Below are 24,426 nucleotides of genomic sequence, written 5' to 3'. Positions count from 1 at the left end.
CCTGTTCTTGGCAATTTTATCAAAGATGGTGGCCTCTGAAGAGTGCGTGTGGTGTCCTCTGAGGGGTGCTCAGCGTTATTCTGGCCATCTCAGAGGGGACAGAGTTCACTCTTATCAGAAACACTGCTCTTCCTACTAAGGTTGCCAGATTTAGCAAATAAAAATACAGGACAACCAGGTAAATGGAAATTTCCAATAAACAAGTAATAAGTTTTTAGTATAATTATGTCCTATGCAATATTTGGAACATACTTATAGTAAGAAAAGTTATTCCTGTTGATTTGAAACTTAAATTTAACTGTGTGCCTTGTATTTTATCTAGTAACTGCATCTGCAAGGCCAATTATTCCTGCCCTTTCTTTCTTCCTCTCTTTTATACCATGATAAGAAGGGTGGGATGCTTGAAGGCTTTTACAGGGAAGATTCTTATACTTCTTAGTAATCCCTGGGAGAGAAGTACAGGCCTAATTGCTTACAGCCCTCTTTAGAATGTGGGGGTAATTAGGGCTTCCTTGTTCTCAGCTCTAAGCTTTAATTCTTAGGAAAACTCTTATTCATCATGCTATTTTAGAGAAAAGGATTAGACACTCTATAATCAAATGCTAAACCAAATGCAATCATTTTCCAGAATATATATTTTGGGTAATGAATGTTGTGGACACTGAGAAGGGGAAACACCATTCAGGGTTGGATTTATTTCCCAGTGCCTCTGGGTCTCTGTTTCCTCATTGGAAGATGAGCTGATTGAACTGGGGGACATCTGGGTGAAACATGGCATTTGATTGGTTATTTCCTGTGGCTTCAGAGTTTTGGCTGAGGATCCATAGCCGGGAACAATAAGAAAAATGATAGCTAACATTTATAATTATGGATGAGAAACTGCTGTTAGAGCTTTGCATATATTTCCTCACTTAATCCTTAAAACACCCTCTGTGATGGGTACTGTTATTATTGTGCCCATTTCATCAACAAAGAAACTAGGAGACTGAGAGGCAACTTGGCCAAGATCACCATGGATGACAGGTGCCCCATGCCGTCTGAGACTTGTCTCCACAGTTTCACCATGAATGCCCATGCAGATCCAGTGAACATCAACCCTGCTTTGCAGAAATGGCTGGAGAGCCATTGCGAAGGCATCTTTGAAGGCAATTATGAGAAACACAGGACATGGCAATTGGGATTTTTTGTGCCAAAGAGAGGAGGGAGGTGTGGTCCCACAGTCTAACTTGACGATGAGGAACCCTAAGTAGGAACTGACTCAGTGCCTGGTGAACTTGCTCTGTGCTGTAGGCTGAGGATGTTCAGTGCCCCACAAAGACCCCCAGAGGAAAGAGCTAGCCTTGCATGCCTGCCATCACAGAGCATTTGATAGTCCAGAGAGGGCTTCAAATACTTAAGCTAAGTAAAAACACTTCTTGTGTATTTCCTCTTATCTTTCACTCTTTTCTTGTCTGGACACTGGAGGAACCCAAAGGAGCAGGTGTAGTGGAGGGAGATATGGAGCAAGGAAGGAGGTGGAACCAGGCATGTCTCTCACCCCTGCTCCCCGCTGGTTCCAGAGCTGAGAAATAGGAGAGGGGGAGCTTCCAAAGAACATTGAGATGAAAGGGTTGATATAGCAAGATTAGATTTTCTGATACCTGAACATGGAACTGTTCTTTTTGGTTGAAAATGACTAAACATCTTTAGTATCTGCTTGAGATGCTGTTAAGGGGAAAACCAGGGAGATGCAACAGAACAGATTGAGGTAGTGCCAAAACAGTAAAAACGACAACACACAAAGATACGAAACCTTGTTACTGTTCCTTATCAAATGTACCTGGTTCAATAAGCCAACGGTAATGAATTGGTTGCCAGGTTGCCCAGTGCCTCTGGGTCTTTCTCCATTTCTTCATTGCCAGATTGAGGTCGTTGCATCTGGTGATTTCTGTGCTTCCTCCCTATTTCATGTTTGAAAAGTAATGGAAATCAATTCAGTGTAGCTCAGGAATCCACCTCCCAGAGGCTTACGTTATATTCTGGGAATATTTTTAAGATTTAAATACAATTATCTGAGTCCCCATGTAGTGTGTCCGTTCCCCAAGATTTCTGAGGTTCTGGAGTTGGGAGTGTTCGGGGGATTCCAGATCCACGCTCCCCTCTCACTTCGTTTTTGCACAGGAGTGATGAGAATCACTGTCTTCCAATCCAAGAGGTAGATTCCACCCCTCCCTGCCATGTTGTTTTGGTCTCTGATTCTATCACACTCTCCACTTTTCTTTGTCTTTCTCATTTTTTCCCCTTCTTCTCTCCCAAATGCCTTTCATTTCCCTCCATTTCTTAATTTATGAGGTTCCAAACTCTTTTTCTCTGCTTTTGCCCCTTTGTAACTCAAAATTTATTTTCCCTTAGGATTTTGAGCAATTCCTCTCTCTCTTTGCCTCTCCTTTCTCATCTGGGTTCAGCCCAGGGGTCTCACTTTTTCTCCTACAAAAGGACACATCAAGATGATTCATATACAATTGTGCCTTATATTCCCTTGAATTACGCCACTCCCTTGGAGGGAAGCAGCAGCTTCTGTCAGTTTATGTTTTAAAAATTGTCTACCTTCCCTCTGCTCTAGCATAATATATGAGTCTGGTGATGATGATAATGATAATAATAATAGCAACAATATCCCAAGAGTCATGAAATCCATAAATGGAAGCACTTAAAACTTCTGATGTCTTGTAAATTGACTCCATCAGAAGACAGTTTGTTGTGTATTTCACAACAGGCACAGATGACATCCATTCCCTTGAGATTTGTGTTCTTTTTAACTAGTTTGCCCACAAACAGATGGTGCTTCTCGTTAACCTAGATTCACCCTTAACATAATATTCTTATATGCAGAGACCTTTTATAGTGCATTCTTGTTTTCGAAGCACTTTCATGTGTATTCTCTTGCTTGCTTCTCAGTGCAATGCTATGCGATGCATCTCATTATTAACACCCATTTTATATATAAACCAACTGAGACATTAAATGACATATTCTGTAAGTGACAAATCCAGTTTGGAAGGCTGGATCTTCTGTCTTCAAATCTCATGCCATTTCTGGGGTAAATACTCAAATAAATCTCTCTTATATATGGGGTAAGATGGGAGCAGACAGATTCTACAGGTTCTATAGGACTTTGGGTAATCTACAAAAGTCTTTATGGAGGAGAGAACATTTGGTGAGGGCCTTGAGGGAGGGTTATATAGCACATCAATTATCTTGCATGGGAACACATGTTATATACAATTTGGGAAACCCATTCTGTAGTAGAGGATTTGTAAAACATTGTTTTATTGTTTGTTGCTGTGCCATGGAACAGTCAAAATGCTCTTCTAATACATTTCAACTGGAATTGGGGAGGGGCACTGTTTATTGAGTGCCAATCCACGTGCCAAGTAACCTATATGCATTTTCTTATTTAAGCCATACAATTATTAATGACATTTGTACAACAAGAAAACTTAGAGAATAGGAGTTTACATCATTTGTAGAAGTGAATTATCCATTAATAATTGTAATAACAAACATTTATTGAGCATGTAATATGTTTCAGACACTTTACACCTTTATTATCTCAGTCATCATCACCAAGATTGTATATGGGAAGCATCATTATTGCTGGAGTTTGAGGGGACTAATGAGTACAAAAGCAGCGAGGCAGACAGAAGTAAATGGATCAGCTAAGATATTGATGAAAACTGAATTAGAGAACAAGGCTTAGACAAGTGGTAATGTTGCACTTTCTAATGCTCTTGTATGCAAATTAGACCTTGGAAAAGCCCATTCAATTGATATTGGGGTCTGCGGAGCAGACATATGCATGATGATGCCCTTTCACTTATCCAGGTGAGGTAGCGTCCAAAGAGAGATAGAAACTTCTGTGCTTCGGACTTTGATAAATAAGCTCCACCCACACACAAAAAATGTGTATCAACAGCTGCCATTCACCAACTAGGTAAATCAATCCATCTCTGATTGGGGGAGATGATGGGACCAAGCACCCAGGAGTGTTTAGGGACAATCTCTTTCTTGGAAACCAAAGGTGAAGAGAAAGGATCTCCTTTGTACCCCTAACCATTTTCACCATTTTGTTGAGTAAGAATTGGAGGGAAAGAACAGCTAAGTAAATTGCCCAGGTTACATAACTCTTCTGTGGCAGAGCCTGGGAGTCTGACTCTAGAGTTAGTCAACCATGCTGGGCTGCTGAGCTCACGCCCAGAGGTGCCTGGCTTGGGTTCTTCTACCATAGCATTGTTAAAACCTTAGACACACTCAATTTAACAGAGTTTAATTGAGCAAAGAATGATTTGTGAATCGGGCAGCCCCCAAACCAGAATAGGTTCAGAGAGGTTCCAGTGCTACTGTATGGTTGAAGATATATGGGTAGAAAAAGGAAAATGGCATACAGAAAATAGAAATAAGGTACAGAAACAGCCAGATTGGTTACAGCTGAATGTTTATTTTATTTGAACCTGGGTTGAACAGTTGGCTGCCTTTGTTTGGCTAAATCTCAATGACTGGTACAAAAGTAGGTTACAATCTGTTTACACATCCAGTTAGGCTACAATTCACTAAGTACTGAGAAATCTTTAGGCCAAACTTAAAATATGTAAGGAGGTAGCTTAAGGCTAAACTTAATTTAATAGCATATTATTTGGCATGGAGAGATATGACCATGAAGATGGAAATTCATTAGCTGTTCAGTTTTCAAAAAGATTCTGGTGCAACTCTGGGTCCAGGCAACTAGGTATATAACTCTCGCTGTAACTCTCGCTTGCCTGCTTAACTTGTATGCTTGTATGTTCTTCGATTTTCACTGGCTGTGACTGCAACTGTCGGCAATGACCCAAGACATACTTCACATTTCTTTGCTACTATCTTCACTCACTTCCTCCATCTTAGCTACTCAGGGCTTTCCAAACTTCCTGTCAGTCCAGTGTTTCACAATATCCTTCTAGGTGCCATTGTCAGCTCAGGGCCGTCCTACCTGTAGACAATACCCAGAAAACAAAAAGTAAAGATTTTTGGTTCAAGTTCAATTTGATAACACTCTCCATATCTAGATATAATAATAATGCCAATTTGTTAAGTGCTAACTACATCAATGTTTTGCAGGAATCAGCTCACTAATGCAACAGCCCTATGGTCTTATTACACCACTCTTTTTCTCTGCACTGGGATGAGATTTCAATCTGTTAACTGATGTGGTTCTTTTCTTTGGATTTTCTGCTACACTGAAATTCTTCCTCCTTGCTACAGGGACACCATGCCCATCTCTTACCTCAGGGAAGGGGTGATTCTGGAGGAACAGCAAAAATACACTGAGATGTCTGATGTGTCTAATCCTGAGACTCTGAAAGATTTCTCAAGAGTTAGGGAGGATATTAAAGGGAAGAAGAGAGTAAGTATTGGGGTTCCCTTTGAAAAAAGTAGTCTTTTGCTCTATACTGCTCTACTCTGCATAGACCAAGCAAGAAGGATGATGGTGGATAAACCCTCTTTGCTTTGTGAGATCCAAGGGAAGAGGTGACTTTTCCCAGTTGTACCTGGAGAGGTGACAGTATGTCAGAGAAGGTGTAGCTTTGTGGTGGGTCTAGGAAGAGACGGCCTTTGAGGGCCTCAGGGAATCCTCCACTCAGTGGTGTGGGGCAGAACTGTGGCCACAGGGCTGTAAATGGTCTTTTGTACTCAGAGGCATGGGTGTAACTGAGAAAGGGTCCAGGCTCAAGAGGCCTTGATGCTGGAGATAAGGAAATAGAGCAGCATCCTTTGTGGGCCAGTAGCTGAGAACCAGGCAGGGCAGGGATTGTTCTGCAGAGATCAGATGTATAGGCAGCAACGGAGAGCACCTCCCACCATCTCACAAAATGCGAGCCATGTATCCCAACCTAATCTAAGTGTTATAGAGAACCCCAGGTAAACAGAATGGGAAGAGCTCCGAAGATGGGCTGAGGTGATGTTTCTGATACTACATGGAATGGGAGTTTGAAGAAATTAGGTCAAGTTAAAAATAACAAATTAAATAATTAACCTATGAGACAGAAAACAAAATAATTTCCTGGAGGGGTGGGAACTGGCTGGGATGGGGTTCAAAGAACTTTCTGGGCATGACAAATACATACTATATCTTGAAGGGGTGTACATTACATGGGTGCCAGTATTGATCAAAAGTTATCAAACTGCACACTTAAGATCTGAGTATTTAACCGTCTATAAATTATGCTCCCATTACAAAATTAAAGAGACAAAAAAATTAAGGTTACATTTCTTGCATGCCTGAGTTTGCGATATTCAAGACTTATAAAGGTTACACAGCACCCATTTTGTCTGACCCTAGAGTCTGTGTTCTCCTGATTGAGACACAGCGGGGCCTTATAAATGGAACCTCCTCCTGCCATTTGCAGCTGTGCAGCCTTGGGGGAGCCGTGAAAAAAGTCAAGGCCTCAGTTTCCCTGTCAGTCCTATGTGGATAGTTAACAGCTCTTCAGAGGGTGGCTGTGTTTTATTGCATGTAAAGTCCTGAAAACAGTGCTGACATCGGTCTGAGCAGATAGCTGTTCCTTGACAGTAAGCAAAAAAACCTCAAATTGCAGCAGGTAGGGGGAAAGCAGAGGCCCCAAATTAATGTGCTCAGTCAGCCACAGGTCCCAGGCAAGCTAGGGTTAACACACGAACTTTTGGCCACTCAGCTCAATGGAAACTCCAACTACAAATGTTTTGAAGACTGTTTACCAGGCAGGAGAATTTGATGGGAGAATTTTCTCCCAACAAATCTGCAATGATATTATGAAACTTCTAGAAAGATATGTGACACTAGAAGAAGCATATAAGCTTTAAAAGCCTGAATAAAGCCCACACAAGAAGTTATAAAAGTTTCTCAGGGAAAATGGAAAAGAAATGCTACAGTGATTTCAGGGTTTTCTAAGTTAGCTCAGTAATTCTGAGAGGCTTTCAGGGGCCTTTTCTTTCAGCTTTCTCTCAAGAGATAAACTATGAAGATGGCATATATGAATTCCCTTGTGGAGAATAAATGCAGATAGCATTTAAGTAATGTTAAATTAATATTCCTTCAACACAATTATTGAGGACTTATTGTTTCCCAGACATAGCTGTGGGAGCTGAGGAGGATGTATACAGAATAGAAAATTTTGGAGAATTTCAAGTATGAAAGTGGAGGCAGACATGCACAAATCAGTGGAACATTGGGGAATAAAATGTAGGCTGTACTGGAGGTGTGAGCAAAGTGCTGTGGGAGGCTAGCTGGGAGCAGGGAATTCTGAATAGGGGTTGAGTGAGGGTTCATGGGGTTGGCATTTGAGTGCAGCCTGGAAGGGTCGCACTGGAGGTAAAGGTTGAGGGTGATGGTGTTACAGACACAGGGACCAGGAGTGACTGAATCCCACCCTGTCAATCATCCCACTCTGTCAATCATCCCAGTAGTTTCCTTTGCATCTCTGAGAGAGGAACATACAAAGAACAAGAATAGAACCGTTTTGTTAAGAGCTATGCAGCGTGCAATACCTTAACATGGAGCTTGCTTCTAAAGGTTGAGATAGAGCATGAAACTAAGGCTCAAAGCAACGCCGGCGCTTCTCATTCTGCCGTCCTCTCCATCCTCACTGCCCTTACCACCACATTTGATTCTTGGCACGCTTAGGTTGTTTGTGGAGAATGAAAGACTAATCTTATTCAAGTGGACTCTTGGGTTTAATTACCCACCTAACCACATGAAAGCTGGAAGAGGGAGGAAAGAAGGCAGCTGTCTGCCCTGAGATACTAGGGCCTGCCAAGGTCTGCTTACCACATTTAGGTAGAAATTGTAAGAGAGAGAATGCATGAGTAGGCCTGTCTTTAATGATTATGCCTCCTAGTGAACACAGCCTAGTAAACATCTCCAGTTTTGACCAATTAGATTAAGTCCTGTAATAGCTGGAAAAGATTGAGTGGAGACTCTTTCTACTCATAAGGAGCAGGAAAGAAATATTCTCTTCTCTCCAGTGAACAGTAGGGAATAAAGGCATCCCAACGTAGAAGAGAAGCTGTGTTTCATCCTGAATTTGTGAAAGAGTAGATGATGTTTGAAGACAAATATGGGTCCTTTATCGAAGGATAGGAAATGCACAGAGTTGGTGATGGGAGATGAGACTGGGAATACATGTTGAGCTGGAAAAGCAAGATCTCTTCTGCTCCATCAAAGCTTCCCTGCAGGTGAAAGCCTCCTTTAAACACATTGTCTTTTTCACTCATATTTCACACAAATTATGAGTATTTTAAAAAATACGTTTCTTTATAAGAACACTGAAGCTCAGAAAGGTTTAGGAAGTTGTTCCAAGTCATACAGTTTGTAAATAGTTGGAACTAGCATCAGATCATCTTTCTCCTACTGCAGTACTCTTTCACTCATACATACTGCCTCAAAATTGGAACATGGCAGTCCATTAATTCTTAGAGGCTTAAATATAAAATGTAAAAATGTAAAAAACGTATACACACACACACTTGTTTTGACTAGGGGTAATGGAGCTTGATCTACTACCTTGGCCTCCCAAAGTGTTGGGATTACAGGTGTGAGCCACTGCACCCGGCTGGTCTGTAGTCCTCTTTTTCTGTTACCTTTTTTCCTGGCTTTGATATTAGGGTGATACTGGCTTAATAGAATGAATTAGAGAGGATTCCCTTTTTCTCAATTTTTTGGAATCATTTCGGTAGGATAGGTATCAATTCTTCTTTGAATGTATGTTAGAATTTGGTTGTGAGTCTGTCTGATTCACCTGGGTTTTTCTTGTTGGCAATTTGTTTTTTATTACTGATTCAATCTCATTCCTTGTTACTGGTCTGTTCAGGATTTCTATTTCTTCCTGATTCAAGCTAGGAGGACTGTATGTTTCTAGGAATTTATCCATTTCATCTAGGTTTCCATTTCCTCTAGATTTTCTAGTTTGTTTGCATAGAAGTGTTCATAGCCATCTCGATGTTCTTTTGTATTTCTGTAGTGGCAATTGAAATATCTCTATTTTCATTTTTAATTGAGTTTAATCTTCTCTTCTTCTCTTGGTTAATCTACTTAATGGTCTATCATTTTAAAAAAATCTTTTCAAAGAGCTAACTTCTCATTTCATTGACCTTTTGTATTTTTTTGTTTCAATTTCATTTAGTTCTGCTCTGATCTTTTTTATTATTTTTTTTTAGAGATAGACTCTTGCTCTGTCACCCAGGCTGGAGTACAGTGGCATGATCTCGGCTCACTGCAAGCTTCGCTTCCTGGGTTCACAACATTCTTCTGCCTCAGCCTCCCAAGTAGCTGGGACTACAGGCACCCACCACCACGCCCAGCTAATTTTTTGTATTTTTGGTAGAGACGGGGTTTCACCGTGTTAGCCAGGATGGTCTCAATCTCCTGACCTCATGATCTGCCTGCCTCGGCCTCTGGAAGTGCTAGGATTATAGGCATGAGCCACCACACCTGGCCCTGTTATTTTTTTTTTTTTTCTTCTGCTAGCTTTGGGTTTGGTTTCTTCTTGTTTCTCTAGTTTCTTGAGGTGTGATGTTAGGTTGTCAATTTGTAATCTTTTATACCTTGTGATGTAGAAATTTAGCACTATAAACTTTCCTCTTGGCACTACTTTTGCTGTATCTCAGAGGTTTTGATAACTTGTGTCACCTCTTGGCACTACTTTTGCTGTATCTCAGAGGTTTTGATAACTTGTGTCACTATTATTCATTTTGAAAAAAATTGAAATTTCCATCTTGATTTCATTGTTAACCCAAAAAATTGTTCAGGAGCAGGTTGTTTAATTTCCATGTATTTGTATAGTTTTGAAGCTTCCTTTAGGAGTTGATTTCTAGTTTTATTCCACTGTGGTCTGAGAAGATACTTGAGATTATTTTAAATTTTGAAAATTTATTGAGATTTATTTTGTGGTCCATCTTGGAGAATATTCCATGTGCTGCTGAGAAAAATGTTTGTTTGTACTGCAGTTCTGTGGTAGAATGTTTTATAAATATCTACTAGCACCATTTGTTCTAAAGTGGTTTAAAACCAGTGTTTCTTTGTTGACCTTCTGTCTTGATCATCTGTCTAGTGCTGTCAGTGGAGTGTTGAAGTCCCCCACTATTATTATATTGCTGTCTGTCTCTTTTCTTAGGTCTAAGTAGTTCTTTTTTATGAATCTGGGAGCTCCAGAGTTAGGTGCATATATATTTAGGATTGTAATATATTCTTGTTGGATCAATCCTTTTATCATTACATAATGGCTTTTTTTCATCTTTTTTTTTTTTTTTTTACTGTTATTGCTTTGAAGTCTGTTTTTCTGACATTAAGAATAGCTACCCAAACTTCTCTGTATCATTTTAATGTTAGTATTATGTTGCCAAAGTGAGAACATGTGCTGCCAAATCGAGCACCCAAGTTCTCTCTTAACATGTTGTCAAATCTGAAAGACAACCAGCTATAATCTGTTCTTCCTGTCTTGACTCTTTGCTCATGCAACTTAATTAACACAAGCAATTAGGGTCTCGCTCCTGTGATTCCTTCTGGTCATGGGTGATAGGGGGAACAAATATTTGAACCTGTTGTACCTTCCAGCTATGTAATGTGCTAGCCAGTTGTACTGTGGGCAATGGCCTGTGAAATGCACAAAGCTGTCAGTTTGTCAGGGGGCAGATCAGTGGGGAGCATGGAGAAATAATAGTGAGGAATACAAAAGATATTTGTGTAGAGAAGAGGTTGCACAGTCCTTCCATAGAGAACATGAGGAATGAGCTGGATGCCTTGGATCCACTGGTTCTGTCATTTATTGTATGGTGTACAACTACCATAATTTTATTGTTTTATGTTTGATTAAGCTTTGTTATTTATTTTGTAAAAAACATTTAATTCCAGGAATTATTCCCCAAACTAAAGGGTACATTCAAGGAAATTGAAATTTAATCCTGCCTTCTATTTTTCCCCAAAAAGTCTTAATGAGAAACATGTCCTTACAAAAAAATGTCAGTTTGCCGTCCACCACAAGGCTGATAATGAAATCACTGACAACCACTTAAGTCCAGAAAATACAGATCTGCCAAAGAAACTTCAGTATCTACTTCAAAGTTAGTGATTATACTTTAATACCATGCCTGAAAATTGGCAGCACATATAACAGACACACATGCAGCTTCAGAGAGCATCTTTACTCTGTAAAGCATGACTTTTCATTTAGATCAAATGATTTTTAGAAATTATTTTCACTCATATTTGATGTCATGTTTTCTTGTGAATGTTTGAAAAGGGACAAAATGATGGCTAATATGCTACCACCATCAAAAGAGCAACTTTGCAAACACTTAGATGATAAAATTATACAGAAAGTCAGTTAATTTCAATGATATTTAATATTTTTATACAAACGTGGAATCAAAGGAGGGCTTTGCAAACTCATTTCTTCAAAGGTGAAACATATATTATTGTGAATACCATTATAAATTCGGTGAAAATTTAACATGGAAGATATAAATTTTCTGTTAATATTATGAATACAAGTTTTTGTAAAACAGTTCTGTGGTACAAATAATGTTAATAAATTTAAGAAAAACAACTATGAGGCAGAAATATACTTGATCTTGGTCACAGAGCTACATAATTAAAAATGCTATTTAAACAAGTGAGGGAGATCATCTATCATCTACCTACCTACCAACCATCTATCTGCTTTCCTTCATTGCTGCTTAAAATTGATCCAATTTAAAAACCTGTCAAAATTGGAACTACTTTGTAAATAAACCTAAGTGTCTTAGAGCACTTTAGAACTTGACTTAGAAATCTTTATTCAAGACACTTTAAAAAGTAAGCAATTTGAGACTTAAAAGCAAATTGCTATTACCAAAAACAAAACTTGCAAACAGGAAGATACTAAAATGTATCCTTACAAAGGCAGGGGAAGAAATAAAATATTTAAGTGATAAGAGCTCAAAGGGCTATATAATATTTCACTTTGAAATGTGAAAATTGTTCAATTTAGGGAAAAATCCTTTTATTTAACTTTTAATTAATTTTTTTATTATACTTTAAGTTCTAGGGTGAGTGTGCACAATGTGCAGGTTTGTTACATATGTATACATGTGCCATGTTGCTGTGCTGCACCCATTAACTCATCATTTACATTAAGTATATCTCCTAATACTAGATAATTGATATATTGTACTAAACTGGAATTAGATTGAAAAAGCCTATAATTTTGCAGCTTCTACATTTAGCAAAATGTTCAAACAAAATCAAAATACATACAATTTACTTGACATATTTTGTCTTACAAAAATATATATTGTATAAAAGCACTCTGCACAGAGGCAAAATGGCTGTACTGGTAAAAACATATATGCCAATGTTTTTATGTATTTCAGTATAAAACAGAATGAAGAATAATCTTCATTTAGTAGAATCTACTCTGAGCTTACAAGAGGACTTTTTTCCCTAGAGCAAGAAAGTTTTCTCAATTAAAATTATTATGATCTCTACGTTAATTATTAGGTATTAACAATTGCAAATTTTTTATCTGTATAATGCATATTTGGAAAAGGTTTCAGTCACTTTTATGTAAAAAAAACAGATTTGTCAGAAAATATCACTGATACTGTATTAAAATCAGATGTGGCTATGCATTGTATTTAAGTTGTGAAAATGTACTAAGATAAGTTTTTCTGCTAGTGTTAATGTTGAGATAAAAATATAAAAAGATGTATAATATTTCTCTTAAAATGTGTGAATCTATGCTACTTAAAATTGTTAGAAAAAAATTTTGTTTTAGAAAATAGTTTTGGTCTAGAACTCTTTCATAGGTCTACCAATATGATACTGTTTCTTTTTTCATATGTATATTTAGAAGTGTGCATACATATATGTGATATATACACACACATATATGTGAGCTTATCCAAACATGGATATATATATGTACAAACATACAGACTTTTAGAATGCACTTTTACTCTTAAAAGTGTTGTGGTTTGGATGATAAAGTATGTGAATCTTAAAATATCCTAAAAATATTTTTCTTTTGAGAATACTTCCAAGACTGAAACATATGAAGCATTATCTCTCCAGGTCACCTTGCGTTATTGTAAAAAAAAAAGAAAAGGAACTCTGAAGTCAGGCAAACTTGGGTTTAAATGAAGGCTCCACCTGTAAGTAGTAGTGTCTTGATTTAAGAGACAACTCTTCTGTATTAATTACTCATCTTCATAATATTTCTCCTTTTGGAGTACTGACTATATAACAAAGTTTATTATAAGAGTATTAGTTGAAAGGTAACCAGCAGAACAAAATTCAATTTTTGCTAAATAACCAAAAATATGAGTATAAGAGCAAGAGAGAGACAGCAAATAAGATAGTCTACATGATGAATTACTATGGCTTGATATCCAGAAAATGAATCATAAATATTTGTGGTATGTTGTTATTTACTCTAAGACTGTTGTCTGCATAGTACATGAAACAAATGAGTAATTATGTGATATTCCCAATACCATCTTTTCCAGTGCCATTGAATATCTAGATTTTTAGTATAGTATGTAAGAAAAGAGATAATTATTTATGTTAAGAAACTTAAGTAAAAACCCTGAAGCTTGGCATTTGAAATGAAACCATCAGTGTGTATTTACAATGTGTTTTATTTTGAGAACTATTTCCTAGCCTTGTTCTCTGAAAGGCATTGAAAGCAGTCACCTCTCCATTGGCAGGGTGCATATCCTTAGTTCCCAGATTGTGGTTTGGAAATACCATTCCTTCCTGAAAGGAAAGAAATTTTTGGAAATGTTCAAGATGAGTCTTGAGCATATTTCAAATGAGAGAACAAGGAAGTAATCCAATTACTAGGGTGATGTCTAAAGGATGTAGGACCCACTTGCAGTGGCTCCCACTGGCCAAAGATGGCATGATTTGAGCAAAAATAAGAAACATCAGTGGAAGGAGAAATGCAATATGTTTAAATCCTTTAGTTTACAGTGACACAAAACAAAAACCTAAATTGACTACATGGTGATAGATCCCAGTGAATCAATGTATCACTTGAAAACGATAAAGAAAATGAATCAAGCAATTATTCTGGCTTTCCTCCATGACTGTATATTGAGTACCAAATAGTTGATGACAGCAAGTTTTTCTGTATAAAACTATTCCAGCTAATAGGTGAAGAACAAATGATAGAATAGGATTATCACAATTTTTCAAACCCTAGTGGATCTAAGCACTGAGCCTTGGTGGCTGCAAATATCATAAAAGAGGCCACCAGGAATTATGTGCCTAGTCATATCAGGACACAATGCCACTTGTGAAGTAGCCTTGCCAAAACCATGAAATTTGAATCTGATCAAGCTTTCAGATTCAGTAGTTTACAGAAAATACAGAGGACAGAGGAAAAAGTTAATGGACATCAGGGAGTGTAGTCATCAAAATCCAAACTATGAGAACCTTGGCAGCATAAATGACCTGGTTCCTTCAATAGTAGATTGCCAAAGTGATGGTGGGGGTGGGAGTGGAGTTGGGGGACAAACTCAGAAGACTTGAGAGCTATTTCAACCAATTGAAATGTGTGGATATTATTTATATCCTGTTATAAATTAGAACATCTATCTATATCTACATATATGTGTGTGTGTGTGTATAAGGTTGGTGCCAAAGTAATTGCGCTTTTTTTTTTTGCCATTAAAAGTAATTGCAAAAAACACAATTAATTTTGCACCAAACTAATATCTAAAAAATTATCTTTGATGATATTAAGGAATGCTGCTAGTTTTTAGGCATAATAATGTTGTTAAAATTAAAAAAATACATCTAGTCAGATACTTAAGCCATCATTTTTGAAAATAACAAAAATTAAACCAGAATAGTCATGGAATAATCAAGCTTCTGAATTTCTCAGATAGGTTAGGATTTCTAGACAAATTCGGGCACTTGATTGTTTTTTGATACTGGGTCAACCCTTATAGAAAAGATATATGAAAGTTTCTATAATTCAGTGAAAGTCACTTGAACTGAATTTTTGAGCCTCAATTTGTCTGATTAACTCGAAATGGTTTCCTACATTGACTTTCCCTGGCTCCAGGTCAAAGAGTTGCCAACCAATAGATGTTAGTTGTAAAATATCATGTGTGCATAGTGTGTTCAGTTTTCTCAAGCAAAACAAAACATACTTGTCAATTTTCTTGATTCTCAAGAATTGCATATATAGTCTCTTTTCATGGATGTAGAAACTGAGCATATGGTTCAGACTTAGACTTGCCCAAAAATACATAACTGGACTCCTCTCTCCTGTGCCTCTGTCTGGCAAATTACCTTGATGTTGAAATGGTCACGATGAGCCATCACAGACACTGCTAATCTCCCTTCTTACCCTTGATCTCGAACTGTACATCTAACAGAGGAGGCAACTCACTAAGACCTTTCATGACTGATTCCAATCTTGCTTTTGCCCTAAAAGGATCCCTGAAGAAGGATACTGATATGGTTTGGCTGCATCCCCACCCAGATACCATCTTGAATTGTAACTCCCACAATTCCCATGTGCCCTGGGAGGAACCCAGTGGGAGGTGATTGAATTATGAGGGGAGGTCTTTCCTGCACTGTTCTCGTGGTAATGAATAAGTCTCACGAGAGCTGATGGTTTGATAAGGGGAAACCCATTTCGCTTGCCTCTCATTTTCTCTCTTGGCAGCGTCATGTGAGATGGGCCTTTCACCTTCCACCATGATTGTGAGGCCTCCCCAGCCACGTGGAAGTAAGTCCAATAAACCTCTTTCATTTTGTATATTGTCCAGTCTTGGGTATGTCTTTATCAGCAGCATGAAAACGAACTAATACAGATATAGTCGAAGAAGGAACAAGATTGGAAGAAAGGAATAACAAAGGAAGGGAGGAAACATGCTCTGGGCATTGAGAAAGACACACATGTAAATATTGTTCTTTTTCAAATATTGGCAAAGACCTGTGACTTGGGTATTATTTTCTCAATTTGATAGATGGGAGAATTGAAGCTCACGAATAAACAAGTTGTCTTTGCCAAGATTCCACTCAGGTAAGTCAGGATTTGAACCCAAATCTTCCTTCAAATTCAGATCTCTTCTTCTACCACTGGTTTTCTCTGGAACTCTCAAATCAGCCTGTCCTCAATCCCCGCAGCTGGCACACCAGGAGATCTTCTGAGTGCGATCTTCACACCCCTCTGGAATTGGCATTCTTCTTCTAGTGTCCCTTCCACTGCTCCTTGGAAACAGCAAGTTCTGTTTTTAGAAAAAGATCTGTCAAAGGCATCATGTTGCTGAGCTGACAGCAGAGAGAACTTCTGTTGGCTTCCATCTGGGAACCAACAGTTACAGATGGGAAGACTTACTGCAACCTTGAAGATTAAAATAAGAAGTCTCCTGCTTGCAAGGTTAATGATTAAAAAGACAGAAAAAGTGAGGGCTGCAAGGCAGTGCCATACATCATGGCTTTTTAAGATGTGGGCTGAGCCCAGTTAATGGGCTCCACACCTGCTCCCACCTCACTGCTCCACTCTTCCCTCTCCATGTCCACAAGACAGAGTGACTTCCCTTTATAAGGCACCTTATCATATTATTAAAGCTGGAGATTTGAGGAGAACACAGCTGACCTACCTTATAACAAGCCATTCCTTTCACAATGAGAGAGGTCTTGTGGGGATATAAAAACTATTTAGGCACAATATAATATTATAAAATATGTTAAAAGTTTTAAATATTTCACAGATGCAAAAGCCAAGATCCAAAGAAATCAGATGACTTGCATAGTGTCACACAACAGGTAGATGCCAAGCAGCTAGTTTCAGTACAAAGAACCCTGAATTGGAAGCCAAAAACCTGATTTTCCATTCTATCTTGGATAACAATGATCAGTGTTACTATTGGCCAGCAAGTTAGTCTCTCTCAACTCTGTTTTCAAATTTATAAATAGGATATAATGCAAGCAGCTTTCGCTGACTTGCAGAGTTATTTAAATTATAAACAGGTAAGACTATGCAAACTTTTGATTCCAAGTCTAGCATGTAAGGAGCTTGGAAGTCATCTCTTAGGTTCACATAAGAAGGCATAACCGAACAAACTGAAAATCAACAACTCTTCTTAGATCCATCACAGAACCAAGGTGATAGGGAAACCCACTGCCTTGAAAATTGCAGAGGCTGACAATTAGATACAAAGAATCCCAGGGGCAGAAAACTCGATGGGAACCAATAAGGAAACCTAATCTGTATTTGAGGAATTATTGTAGATTTAGTTTGAACACAAAAACCCAGAGGGGGGTCCAGAAAATGAGAAGATAAACCACAGACTGGGAGAAAATTTTTGCAAAAGGCATATATGATAAAGAACTGTTATCCAAAATATGCAAAGAACTCTTAAAACTCAACAAAAAATAGAACAACCTGATTAAAAAATGACCAATATGAACAGGCATTTCACCAAAGAAGATATACAGATGACAAATAAATGCATGCTCAACATTATATGTCATAACAGAAATGCAAATTAAAACAATGAGATAACACTACACACCTATTAGAATAGCCAAAATCCGGAACACTGACACCATATGCTGGTGAGAACCTGAAGCAATAGGAACTCTCATGCACTGCTGGTGAGGATGGAAATGACACAGGCACTTTGGAAGACAGCTGGGTAGTTTCTTGTAAAACTGAACATGCTCTTAACATATGATCCAACAGTCCATCCCCTCCCATCTCCCTTATCCCTGATAACCACGGATCCTTCTACTATCACCATAGTTTTCCCTTTATCAGGATGTCATGTAATGGGAATCATACAGCGTTTTCAGATTCCTTCTTTCACCTGCACATGATGTTTATAGCAGCTTTATTCACCTTTACCAAAACTTGGGGAAACCACTAAGATGCCCTTCAGTAGGTGAATGGATAAACTATGGGACATCCAAGCAGTGGAATGTTATTCAGTGCTAAAAAGAGATGGTCTGTCTAGCAATGAAAATACATGGAGGAATCTTAAATTCATTTTGCTAGGTGAAAGAAGGAATCTGAAAAGGCTGTATAATTCGCATTATATGACATCCTGAAAAGGTAAAACGATGGTGACAGTAGAAGGATCCGTGGTTATCAGGGGTTAGGGAGGTGAGAGGGATGAACTGATAGAGCACAGAGTATTTTTCAGCCAGTGAAACTACTCCATATGATACTGTAATGCTGGATACATTTGTCAATACCCATACAATGCACAACATCAAGAGTGAACCATCATGTGAACTATGGAGACTTTGGGTAATAATGACATGTCAATCTAGGTTCATTGATTGTAACTGATGTTGCACTCAGGTGGGGGACGTTGGTAGTGGGGCAGGCTGCACCTGTGTGGGGCAGGAGTAGGTGAGAGTTCTCTGCTTTCTGCTCAGAAAAAACCTTCATGGGGCCCCAATCTTTGGGTGCCGCCACACTTTCATGAATTTTACCTCTTACGGTTCTAATAGGTTCTCACAGTGAAGAAAGGAGAAAAGTTCCCTTGTCCTTCTGGCAGGAAGAAGGAAAGAGCAGCCATGTTAAAATACATGCAGAGCCTCTGATCTTAACAAGGCCTGCCCACAAGAAAAACTAACTTTTCAGAGCCTAACCTGCCTGGGTTTTATCAGAGCCTAACTAGCCCGGAGGAAGAGAAATATCAAACTCTTAGGACAGGATGTTACGTGAGTTAACCCTAAGTTCACAATGCACTCTGCACAAAGAAACCATTCCTGATTCTGTTTTCCATCTCAAAATATGCCAGGTACATTGAATGACAGAGACGGCCAGTAGGTATGGAATGGAAACAATGGTGGCAAAATATTCCAAATAATACAAGGTCAGCAAAATAAAATAGACCCAATTTAAGCTATATGAACTTCTATTATTACATTTTTTAATGAAGAATTAAAACTCCCCAAATCAAATTTTCTTCCACTTAAAGTTTAATAAAATGGAAAGGCCAAAATTATCCCATCTTAATTTCATATTTTGTTTTGTCTCTAACTGAATACACAAGGTAAAGACAATTATTATACTTATCTCATGGGACTATTGTGAGAATTAAAATTTAGCTGAGCTTGTGAAATGTTCAGCTGTATCTCTTGAGAGCATGCTCAGTGAATGGTAGGAATCATGATAGCATTCAGGAAGAAAGTTGGACTCGCATCAAGGTGGTCTCCTGACAGGTAGGGGACTCCGTGAACTAAGGTCTAGTTCAGTGATGGGACTCTAGATCCCAAGAGTGGAATTCTATACACCAAGCATTGAGTGTTGCTCTGATGTTGTTACTCAAATAGGGACTGAGACCAAAACAGCAAGACTTAGGTCTGGATACCAGAGCCAGGCATGAAGTCTCAACAATGAGCTATGCTGAGTGCTGGCATTGAAAACCAGTATCTTAAATGCATCCTGTCTCTGGCTCTAGGACTGGCCTAGGGACCAGTGTGGAGCTGACCTGGCCATGTGCAAGTCACGTCTCCAGCCCTGAGAAAAGGAAACAACAGGAAGCAGGAACCAGGTGGGTCCTTACTCTTGTTTTCCCTCTGGAGAACGAGACGCTTGTTTCTCATTGCAAAGTGGCAAAGCTTTACTCTGAAACTCTCTCAGACTTCAGGGAGTCTGTGTGTCTTAATCTTCCATGAACAAATAGCATTCGTACAGTTCAGTTTATGGTCCCTAAGGATGAAGAATCTCCACATCACAGAAGGAGCGGCCAAAGAGACCTGCTGAGCTGTAAAATCAGGTCAGAGCTGCAGGAGAGGATGGCTGTCCAGGGACCATTTGAGTCTCTGAAGATAGAATTGGCTGAGCTGCTGTAGAAATGTTTCACATTTCCATGGGATCTGGCCTTTTCCAGGGAAAAAGTGGAAAGGCGAGAAGTGTGACTTTGGTGCCCCCAAACCCTTTTTGCCTTTTTAGATAATGTCTGCTCTTTCTCATTTCATGTTTACAACATGCCCCAAACCTGGAGTGCTTTTCTCCTTATGCCAAAGTATTAACTGTTTGTTTATTTGCTCATGTGTTTACTTACTTACATACCTCAGACCAGATGTCAGGTTCTTCTTGTCAATTTTCCTCTCTGCCATCCATTAGAAAATAACTTCTTCCATTTTTGAACCCCAAATGGTAATATTTACCCCTCCTTTTAACATGCAATCATAGTCATAGACAGTGCAGTTTTAGGGATATAATCTCCATGCATATCAACCTGCCTCACTGACCTGCGCATCCAAACCCATTTATGTAAAATCTCTATTAAGACCACTCTTGGGGTCAGGTGCCATTACATTGGAGAAATGTGGGTGACTTTGTGTGTACAGCAGGTAGGACAGCCAGGCAGTGAGGAAAATCCACCTGGAGATGAGGATCTCAGTGGTTATAGGATGAAGGCATTTCTCAAGCCTTCCCTCCCCAGCTACATCACATCCTGTGTGCTGGGGAAAGGAAAAGGAGTCTAACATATGAGTTACCCTTGAGGGCAGAGGTATGCTCCATTCTGCACAATGCTATGTGCCTGACATAGTATGTGCTTCACTACATGTGCTTAGAAAGTTAATCAATGGATGGCTGTCCACACTTCAAATTCGCAGAGCATATATGCTGCTTAAGATAACCTAGCAGCCAATATTAAGCTGAAAAACTTGCATTTGCCTTCAGGCAGATCCAAATAGATCTTTTCCTTCTTTCCTATGTCTCTTTAAAGACATGGCCATCATAGTTTTTCTTGGAAGAAATAAAGAAAGAGGGAAGCAAAGAACATAAGAAGCAAACAAGATGAGAGGGCTACTCAGAGAGGGAGGGGAGCGTGCCTTTCATGGGTCATTTATGTATTAAAATTCTATCTTGCCTCAGGCACCCTGCTGATTTTCCAACTAATAGCTTTGTACTTGGGAAGCTTCTTTTACTCGTCATGACTTTCTGGACTCAGTTTTCTCCCCTGAACAAATGTAAATAAAAATCACTACCTAATAGTTGTAATAGTGAACTAAGACAATCCTAGTAAAATACTTAGGAAATTGCATTGGTTCAGTCAATGGTAGCCATGATAATGCTTAAAATGATGTGATGGTGATGCCACCTTCAGAAGGTCCATGAGAAACCATCCTCCTCCTCCCCCAAATACAACATATCAGGTTGGTGCAAACGTAACTGCAGTTTTTGAATTCCTGAAATGTCCTGTTTGATATTGGAATATATTTTAAAATAAATGTGGTTATGTTATACATCATTTTAATGAACACTTCTTTGTTTTTTTGCCAATGATTTATTACTTGCGATGTATTTTGTATTTATTTTAGACTATGGAAATGATGTTAGAAAGCAAATTTGAACAAGTTTCTTATTCAAGTTCAAAGTGGGTCATAAAGCAGCAGAGACAACTTGCAGCATCGACAACACATTTGTCCCAGAAACTGCTAATGAGCAAACAGTGCAGTGGTGGTTCAAGAAGTTTTGCAAAGGAGACAAGAGCCTTGAAGATGAGGACCATAGTAACCAGTCATCAGAAGTTGACAATGACCAGTTGAGAGCAATCACCAAAGCTGATCCTCTTAGAGCTACACGAGAAGTTGCCAAATAACTCAATGTCGACCATTCTGTGGTCATTCGGCATTGGAAGCAAATTGGAAAGGTAAAAAAGCTGGATAAGTGGGTGTCTTGTGAGCTGAGCGAAATTTTTAAAAAATTGTTTTGAAGTGTTATCTTCTCTTATTCTACACAACAACAGTGAAACATTTCTTTACCGAATTGTGACATGCAATGAAAAGTGGATTTTATACAACAACCGGCAATGACCAGTTCAGTGGTTGGACCCAGAAGAAGCTCCAAAACACTTCTCAAAGCCAAACTTGCACCCAAAAAAGGTCATGGTCACTGGTGGTCTGCTGCCTGTCTGATCCACTATAGCTTTCTGAATCTTGGCAAAACCATTACATCTGAGGAGTATGCTCAGCAAATTCATGAGCTGCACTGAAAACTGCAAATACCTGTAGCTGGCATTGGTCAACAGAAAGGGCCCAGTTCTCCACCACAATGCCCGACTGCATGTCACACAACCAGCACTTTAAAGTTGAACAAATTGGATTACGAAGATTTGCCTCATCCACCATATTCACTTGACTTCTTGCCAATGGATTACCAATTCTTCAAGCATCTCAACAACTTTTTTGCAGGGCAAATGCTTCCACAACCAGCAGGATGCAGAAAATGGTTTCCAAGAATTCATTGAATCCAGAAGCACAGATTTTTATGCTGCAGGAATAAAAACACTTATTTCTCATTGGCAAAAATGTGTTGATTGTAATGGTTCCTATTTTGATTAATAAAGATATGTTTGAGCCTAGTTTAAATGATTTAAAATTCAGTCTAAAACCGCAGTTGCTTTTACAACAACCTAATACATTTTTGACTTTCCTTTCTCTTCTTCCTTCTTTCCTTTCAAATGTCAGTTAAGTCCCTTGAAACATTTAAAAAATGTATTTTTTCTTTCTTTTATCCTTGGTCCAGGCCCTACTGACTCATTCATGCCTTTCTGGAAATAATCCACACTCTCACCTTCATTTGCTCCCTGTCTTCAGTGGAAGTGGTCTTAAACTATGTCCAAGGAGCCCTCATGTTAAAAGGGACATTCAGGCACCACCTCTTACATTCTATTCAAACAGAACAATTCTGATTGAGTTTACTTTTCACAATAGACTTCACGTAAAATCTAATTTTGGGGGAAAAATTTAAAAAAGATATAAAAATCAGGTTTCTATGTACAGCCATAACTTACTGTTTTATCTTAAACAACTATGCAAGTAGATGAAATGTATGAAGTTACCAATAAACGGAACAGTATTCTTGGGACAAAAGATCCTTGAGAGAAGCCCAGTGTTCATTCTGGCTTCCTGCGTGGGGCATGTTTATTACCACACAGCATGAGGATGGAGCTCAAGTGGAAAGAGGCACGTGTGCTGACCCAATGAGGCAGAGATTGAAGATTCCAAGCTGGTGAAGCAGGTGGAGTTGTGGGGCCTAGTACCTATGCACAAGGCCACAGTCAGTTCAGAACCTTGCCATTTGTAGTGGATACAGAACAGTCTCTGACTGTGCTCTGTGGACTTTCCCATTCTATAAATGACCATCACAGTAATATGTCCCAAACTAAAAATGGTTATAGGAGAAGAGACCTAAGACTTGACCTTATTACCTAAGTGATGGATTGATGGGTGCAGCAAACCACTATGGCACATGTTTACCTACGTAACAAACATGCACGTCCTGCACATGTACCCTAGAACTTAAAAAATAAAAATAAAAACAAGAGAAAAAACCAAAATAATAAAACAATACACATTTTCTTTGGCATAAGGCAGCCCAGGAAGTTGATTAGAATGTTTGTTAACAAAAAAGTTAATAATCATGTAGTAAAAAGAAAACCTACAGATCAATAAGAAAATGAGAAAGAGCTCAATAGGAAAATGAGCATAGGAAAAGAACTACGCACTTAACACTAGATACAATTTCCTAATAAATTAGAAAAAAAAGGCATAACCTTGCTAATCTATTAATAACCAACCATGAGCAAAACCAAACATATTTATATAACCCAATTCTGGCATGGGTGAGGTGAGGTGAGCAAAATAGGCATTGTTGGTGAGAATATAAACCTTTTGAAGCAGCAACATGCCAATATCTGTTAACATTAATAACGACTGACCCAGTAATTCTACCCAGCTCATAAATTCATTCTTTTGTTTAGTCAAAAATTATTTTTGACTGCTATGTGCCAAGAGCATATTAGATGTTAGTGGCACAGATGTTAATAAAATAAAGTCTCTGCCTCTGTTTAGCCTTCTGCACTAGTCAGGGAGGCATTCAGTAAACAAAAATATATATAATATAATGTTAGTAAGAAGTGCTCTGGTTAAAACACAGCAGGCGAATGGGGTAGATGAAGATGGAGACATATTACTGCAGACAATGAGGCCAGGAAAGACTTGTTTGAGGTCTCAGTGAGGGTGAGTCATATAATTTTCTGGGAGAACTTTCCAAGAATAGGGGAAAGAAACTGAAAAGGTTGAGATAGGAATGCAATTGATGTGTTTGTGAAATAGCACTGGACCTTGCATAAATGTGAAAATATATGTTACGGAAATTTTCATTTGGTTGTAATTTTAAATTGTAAATGCCCATCAATAAAAAGTGGAAGGAGGCTGGGCATGGTGGCACACACCTTAATCCAGGTACTTTGGGAGGCTGAGATGGGTGGATCACCTAATGTCAGGAGTTTGAGACCAGTCTGACCAACTTAGATAAAATCTGTCTCTACTAAAAATACAAAATTAACTCGGTATGGTGGTACATGCCTGTATTCCCAGCTACTCAGGAGGCTGAGGCAGGAGAATCG

At 38.7% G+C, this 24,426-nt stretch overlaps 1 long non-coding RNA gene across 2 annotated transcripts in view; it reads right to left on the bottom strand.

Moving 5' to 3' along the window:
* Window positions 1-3,295: 3,295 nt before the first annotated feature.
* The window catches only part of LOC123575278 (uncharacterized), a 57,012-nt gene continuing 35,881 nt past the window's right edge, over window positions 3,296-24,426 (bottom strand). For both annotated transcript variants that reach the window (XR_012416954.1, XR_006700535.2), the window contains one exon: window positions 3,296-5,005. This is a non-coding gene — a long non-coding RNA (uncharacterized lncRNA). The remainder of the gene's footprint in view (window positions 5,006-24,426) is intronic.

This window comes from Macaca fascicularis, chromosome 8 (assembly GCF_037993035.2).
Source record: "Macaca fascicularis isolate 582-1 chromosome 8, T2T-MFA8v1.1".
Lineage (NCBI taxonomy): Eukaryota > Metazoa > Chordata > Mammalia > Primates > Cercopithecidae > Macaca > Macaca fascicularis.
The sequence above is the reverse complement of the archived record's forward strand: the minus strand, read 5'-3'. Positions and strand labels throughout refer to the sequence as shown.